The sequence below is a fragment of the Myotis brandtii genome, unplaced genomic scaffold (genome assembly GCF_000412655.1).
Source record: "Myotis brandtii unplaced genomic scaffold, ASM41265v1 scaffold440, whole genome shotgun sequence".
Classification (NCBI taxonomy): domain Eukaryota; kingdom Metazoa; phylum Chordata; class Mammalia; order Chiroptera; family Vespertilionidae; genus Myotis; species Myotis brandtii.
Genome location: NW_005366834.1, coordinates 2805283 through 2812151, shown reverse-complemented (window position 1 = coordinate 2812151; position 6869 = coordinate 2805283). Strand labels below are relative to the sequence as shown.

At 39.1% G+C, this 6869-nt stretch overlaps 1 long non-coding RNA gene across 1 annotated transcript in view; it reads left to right on the top strand.

Annotated features, from left to right (window-relative positions):
• The first annotated feature begins 1219 nt into the window (after positions 1–1219).
• The window catches only part of LOC106727522, a 20478-nt gene continuing 14828 nt past the window's right edge, over positions 1220–6869 (top strand). The window contains exon 1 of the long non-coding RNA XR_001363745.1: positions 1220–1230. This is a non-coding gene — a long non-coding RNA (uncharacterized LOC106727522). The remainder of the gene's footprint in view (positions 1231–6869) is intronic.

Here is a 6869-nt window from a genome sequence, read left to right as displayed (position 1 = left end):
GTCAAAGGTATGGGAAAAGGATTGCAGACAAAGCATTCAAAGAGTTCTAAGATCCTTGCAATGTGGAAACATTCTAATTTTATTTTACCTTTAATAAGTCAAAAGATTATCTTATAAATTTTGACATGAATACTCAACTGAAAGTAAAACAATGAATAGCTAACAAGTTATCAGAAAGAAAAAAAAAACAAATCTGTAAGAATGGAGGAAAGGAGACAAATTATAAGACATATAATAAGATAATATGTTTTAACACAAATATATCAGTAATTAAAGTAATAAATAAGTTGAGCAACCAATTAAAAGAAGATGTAATAATGGATTTAAAAAGAAAGCAATAGTGTGCTGCTTATAACCATGACAACTTCCATATGACATTGAATAGGATAAAAAAGTTTACAAAATGAAATCATTAATCAAAATAGATCTTACTTAGTGATCTATAGAAATACACTGAATTAGCATATGGCAAATATTGAATAAAATAACAACTATTTTTTTTTCTTATAATATGTATGGTACACCTTGGGATTTTATTTTTGGGTTTTTCTCTTTCACACTTTAAATGTTCAAAATTGCTTACAGTGCTTATTTCAAATTTTATTATTATTACTAGAGGCCCGGTGAACAAAAATTTGTGCACTCGGGAGGTCCTTCAGCCTGGCCTATGCCCTCTTGCAGTCTGGGACCCCTCGGAGAATGTCTACCTGCTGACTTAGGCCCGCTCCCTGGGGAATCGGGCCCAAGCTGGCAGTCAGACATCCCTCTGGCAGCCCAGCAGCCTTTGGGGGATGTCCACTTACCAGCAGGGAGCAGACCTAAGCTGCAGTCAGACATCCTTAGCGCTGCTGAGGAGGCGGGAGAGGCTCCCACCACCACCGCTGTGCTGGCAGCCATCAGCCTGGCTTGTGGCTGAGCAGAGCTACCTCTGTGGGAGCACACTGACCACCAGGGGACAGCTCCTGCATTGAGCGTCTGCCCCCTGGTGGTCAGTGTGTGTCATAGTGACCAGTCACTCCCAGTCGTTCTGCTGTTAGGGTCAATTTGCATATAACCCTTTTATTATATAGGATAGAGGCCTGGTGCACGGGTGGGGGCCAGCTGGTTTGCCCTGAAGGGTGTCCCAGATCAGGGTGGGGGTCCCGCTGGGGTGCCTGGCCAGCCTGGATGAGGGGATGATGGCTGTTTGCAGCTGGTCACACCCCATTCAGGGTGAGGGTCCCCACTGGGGTGCCTGGCCAGGTTGGGTGAGGGGCTGAGGTCTGTTTTCAGGCTGGCCAAGCCCCCTGGAGATGGAAGCTCCCAGCCTCTCCTTTTTTTCTTTTATTTTTATTCTGGGATTTATTTACCTTCTATAATTGAAACTTTGTTGCCTTGAGTGGAGCTCAGAGCCAGCCGTGGCAGGCGGGAAGCTTGGCTTCCTCCATCACTGGGGCAATCAAGCCTCCTGCTCACTCCAGCTCTGTGGCTGCCGGCCACCATCTTAGTTGGGTTAATTTGCATATAGTCGCTCTGATTGGCTGGTGGGCATGGCTTAAGGCATAGTGAAGGTGTGATCAATTTGCATGTTTGTCATTTATTAGTGTAGATAATTGACTGGAGGCCTGGTGTACAAAATTCATGCACTGGGGGCGGAGGGTCCCTCAGCCCAACCTGTGCTCTCTCGCAGTCTGGGACTACTCGAGGGATGTCTGACTGCTGGCTTAGGCCTGCTCCCGGTGTCAGGCCAGCAGTTGGACATCCCTCTCACAGTCTGGGACCCCTCGCTCCTTACCATCCGCCTGCTTGCTGCTCCTTACCACTTGGCTCACTCACTGCTCCTTAGCGCTGCTGCGGAGGCAGGAGAGGCTCCCACCACCACTGCTGCACTTGCCAGTTGTAAGCCCGGCTACTTGCTGAGCGGCAGTTCCCCTGTGGGAGTACACATCATAGCGACTGGTTGTTCTACCATAATGGTCGCTTAGGTTTTATTATATAGATTTTAGAGAGAAGAAGGGAGAAGAGGGGAGAGAGAAACATAAGTGTGAGAGAGAAACATGGATAGGCTGCCTCCTGCATCTCCCCTATCGAGGATCTAGCCAGATACCTGGGCATGTGCCCTGACTGGGAATCAAACCAGTAACCTCTTGGTGCACAGGATAATGCTGAACCTATTGAGGCACACCAGACAGGGGTTCACATTGCTTATTTTAGAATTTTCATCTTTCAGAATTATCTGACATTGATGATATAGCTGACATAGTTTTTTTTAGGTTTCTGCATTATAATGCTTCATAAAAACCCCCAAATCTCAATGGTTTATAGCAACAGGTGTTTATTTTTACTAATAGGTACTTATTGGATTTAAGAGTGCCCCATGATTCACTCATTCAGAGATTTGCAACAACCTGGGTTTGCTTTTTTTAAAGATAGATGTAGGAAGACAAGAGCTAAGCTAAAGCACAAAATTAAAGCTACAAAAGTACATTTTATGCAGAATCAATATACAACTGATGATTTCCTACAAAGATCTATATGATTTAAAGAGGGAATGTTGTGTCACCTTTCTATAATTTATTTCTTTGTATTTGAGTAATGTTTAAATTTAACGGTTGCCTTCAGAACATGGTGGATATAAAACTAGATCTCAGTTAACTGTAGATTTTTACAGCCCCTTTCGTCTATATTTACCTACTTCTGAGATTATTCTATTAGGTTATCTTAGACTCCTAGCTTCATGAGGACAGGAACTGGGTGAGCTTCATGCATGACTGCATTTCTAATGACTGACATTGAGTCCGGGGCTCAGTAAATATTTATCAGGTGATTAAATTTGGGTGCTTATGTCAGCATAAATTTAAAAATCCTGAAATTGCATATTCAATATTCTTGGATGTTAAATACATTTTTAAAATTCATGGAATTTGCATGGTAAGGCTGTTGCATTTATATCTTTCTTATGTATTTTCATTTTGTAAGTATTTTTATATATTTAAAATTTTTTACTATATGCATTCTTGTTGCAGCTGTCAGTAATGGGGTGGTAAGGTCTCTGGTTGACCAATCAGAATACTACTGACATTGACAATTTAATCACAGAAAACTGACCAGGACAAGAACAAAATACATTTTTAACACATATAATCATCCTATATAATAAAAGACTAATATGCAAATTGTCCCTCGGGAGTTCGAGGGACTGGAGTTCGACCTCTCGCTATGATGTATGCTGACCAACAGGGGGTGGTGCAGAACATAGGAAGGCCCCAGCTGGCAGCCAGCAGCCAGGGGAAAGAAGGCCTCGATTGGCCCTCATTGCCAGCCAGACCTAGGCACCCTACCAAGCATGAATTTCATGCACCGGGCCTCTAGTAATCCTATATAATAAAAGGTTAATATGCAAATTGTCCCCTCGACTGGGAGTTCGACCAGGGGGCAGGGAGGCCAGCCAACCACCAGCAGCCCCTCCCCTTGGCCAGCCCCACCCGGGATCGGCCCCAATTGAAGCAGGCTGGCCGACCCCACCCATGCATGAATTCATGCACCGGGCCTCTAGTTTATACATAAATCCTCAAGTTGATTTTAAAAATAAAAACTAACAAAAAAGAGAAGAATTATAAAAATAAGGTCTATATACATGGAAACCTGAATTTCTAATAAACCTATAAACAAATTTTCAAATTGATTAGTAATCAGTAAAATGTCAACCTTAAAAATGAAATATCATTCCATATCAGATACACAAAAATGTAAAAGTCAGCCATAAGAAAGTTTTTGCAAGCTGTGGGGAAGCATGGGGATTGGTTGGAAAGTCTGTAAGGAGGATTCTCCGAAAAGTCAGGGGCCTCTAGGGGGACCTTGTCAAGGTGGCAGCCCCTGCCTTGACTTTTCCAAACAAGTCTGAGCCCCTGGGTGTTTTTCTGGAATTTCTATGTTTAGTCTTTAGACCCAGCCTTGTAGAAGCATGTGCTTTCTCAAGGATACTTACCCTGCTAATAGTATCTAGAGATTAATTTTAGTTCAAGCTGTTGCTACAATAGAAGCCTAAGGAGGCAGGCAAACAGGACCGTTCAGTTCCTTTAGCCAGGCAGTCCCTTAGCCCTCTCTTTCACAGAAATGTGTGTCAGAGTAATCCATTCATCTGCCACTCAGGGTCTGCTGGTCAGTCCCAGCAGTAAGCCTGTAGCAATGTGAATTTTCATATATTGATTAAAGCAGTGATTCCCAAAGTGGGTGCTACCGCCCCCCAGTGTGCGCTGCAGCGATCCAGGGGGGCGGTGATGGCCACAGGTGCATTTGGGGGCGATGAGTAACTGCTATTAAAATTTTAAAAAAAATTAATTTCCAGGGACCGAGTAATATTTTTTTTCTGGAAAGGGGGCGGTAGGCCAAATAAGTTTGGGAACCACTGGATTAAAGCATAAATATGTACAATCTAGGAGGCTTATCATCAAAATTTGGTGAAGGTGAATTTGTTCACATTTTTGATACAAGAAATCAAGATTTCTGATATACAAACTCTTTATTGTATCAATTTCTATAATAATAAAAACATGAAAACAACTTTAAAATGTAATATAAAATTATTCAAAGGAATAGGTTAAAGCTGAAACACACAAAAGTGTGAACAGAAATACGTAATATGATGAGATAAAGCAAATTGATCCTTGTTGGTTATTTATATCAAGTTGGAAACTATGAATAAGCTTGTATAAAAAAGCCATATTAAAAGTTTCATAAAACCATGCAGTTGAAATTGTGAACAGCTCTCACTTCTGAGTCCTGTGAGAGGTGAAAAACATCAGAGGAACACAAGGAGCTTACAGTCTCTACACTCTCATAGTTCAACAATCAGTAGCAAGTATGGTGAGGACCACAATTAAATAAAACTATGTTGGGTTGATCAGTATTACTGGTATACTCTTCATTCCAAATTTTGGATAAATTGTTAAAATGTAAAGAAAAATGTAAATGCTTATATAGCAGCTATGTGGTAGGAAAAGACTAGGGATGAGGATGGGATCTTGTTCAAAAGAATATCATTCTAAATAGAAGATTGTGCTTTTCTTCAGACACCTTGGTCAAATAGATGATGTATCAAAATACCATCACACACCCACAATCACTACCACCACTAGCACATTTTCAATAACTTTATGATAAAAGCCAAAGGAAGTCTGAAATGCATTATTAAGCAGAAATCCTCTAGCTGAAGTTTGCAGTACCCAGGTGTGGTGATTGTGTTACTGAGGATTTTATCTTCAGTTCATCTGTTGTGCCACCAACTGATTAGTTCATAGTTCCCTAAAAATGAGTGTCTTTCTCTGTGTGTGCTTTGCAATTTTTGCAGTTCATTTAATCTCTCACAAGGCTTCTATTATCCTCTATCAACTGAACTTTTATTTCTCTAATTGGCAATTTATAATTCATGTGTAAGTCTGAGCATCTTCTCTCCCCTACTCCAGTTTTCAAGAATTTAAAACTTAACTATTTTGTTTCCTTTTCCACAATAAAGATAATTTAATAATCTGTCAATACCTATATTTATTTATATTAACATAAATAACATTTAAATTATATGTATTCATGGTCAATCTATAATAATAAAAGCATAATATGCTAATTAGACTGGACATCCATCCAGACGACCTTCCGGACGAAGCCTGGGCTGAGAGGGAAGCTCAGGTCTCGGGTGTCAGAGGAAGCAGGTGTCAGCAGCCGGGAGAAGGAAGGCCTACTCATGCATGAATTCCGTGCATCGGGCCTCTAGTAATATAATAATAAACAGATTTTTATTTTTTACCAGTGAAGATTTGGAACTGTTACATTAGTTTTGTTTGTATTGGAGTGTTAAGTATAAAAAGATTTTCTTCAAATATCTTAGGTCAGTATTTAACAAAGATGGGTCATAATGTTCTAGAGATACATACTTTCATAGTCAGGTTTCTTAGACCCTGTCCTAGAGCATAGAAATAAGAACCTCCTACAAATGCATTTCCTTTGCTGCATTTTAAAGTAGCATCCTCAAAAATCTCTGGCCACACTAAAGTTTGAGACAATTGTCATGTTGTACATTTAAATTTTTATAATACCCTGTGTATTCTTTTCAAGTTATATTCACAGGCTTTTATTGATAATTATTTTTACTATTCTGCCACATCCACTGAGATATTCACATAATTTGCTATTACTGGGATTATAAACACATTTCTCTCAGCATTTTGAATAGATTATATTTTCAAGGAGATTGCTATTTTCTGGGCTTTCTTAATTTTTATAATATTCTTATTATATTAAGGTGGCAAGAATTTCAAATAGCTCCTTAAATGTGTATTAATTAGTTGTCACCTATGTGGCTTTGAAATAAATTTTCAATAAAGTAGATTTACTGTTTGTACATTTTTCTTCATTATCAAATCAGTTTGATTATATTTATTGTGTTTTTTAAAGAAAATGAAACAAAGAGGACAGTAGCTTCAAAGTATTATATACTACAGTATAAATGCAATTCCTAAATTAGCCTAATAGAATCATAGCAGAGAAGATGCAATATTTAAAAGATAATTGCTCTGAAACCTAAGTAATCTTATTAACCAGTAAATTTAACTAAAAATAAAATGATAAAAAATAATTGCTCAAAATAGCCTGTAGAAAGAACAGGGAATGGTGTAGAATGGTAGGGAAACATAAACTGCATTTTTTCTCTGTGTGTGTTGTGTGTGTATTTGCCTGCCTGAGTTTTAATTATTAGTACATTTCTCTGGAAGTTTTGGTAGGTTATAACAAAACAGCATGGCCATATGTCTAACAGAAAAAAATATACAAAAACATTCCCATGGAAAATGTATTTAAGCATTATATAATACTAGAGGCCCGGTGCACAAAAATTT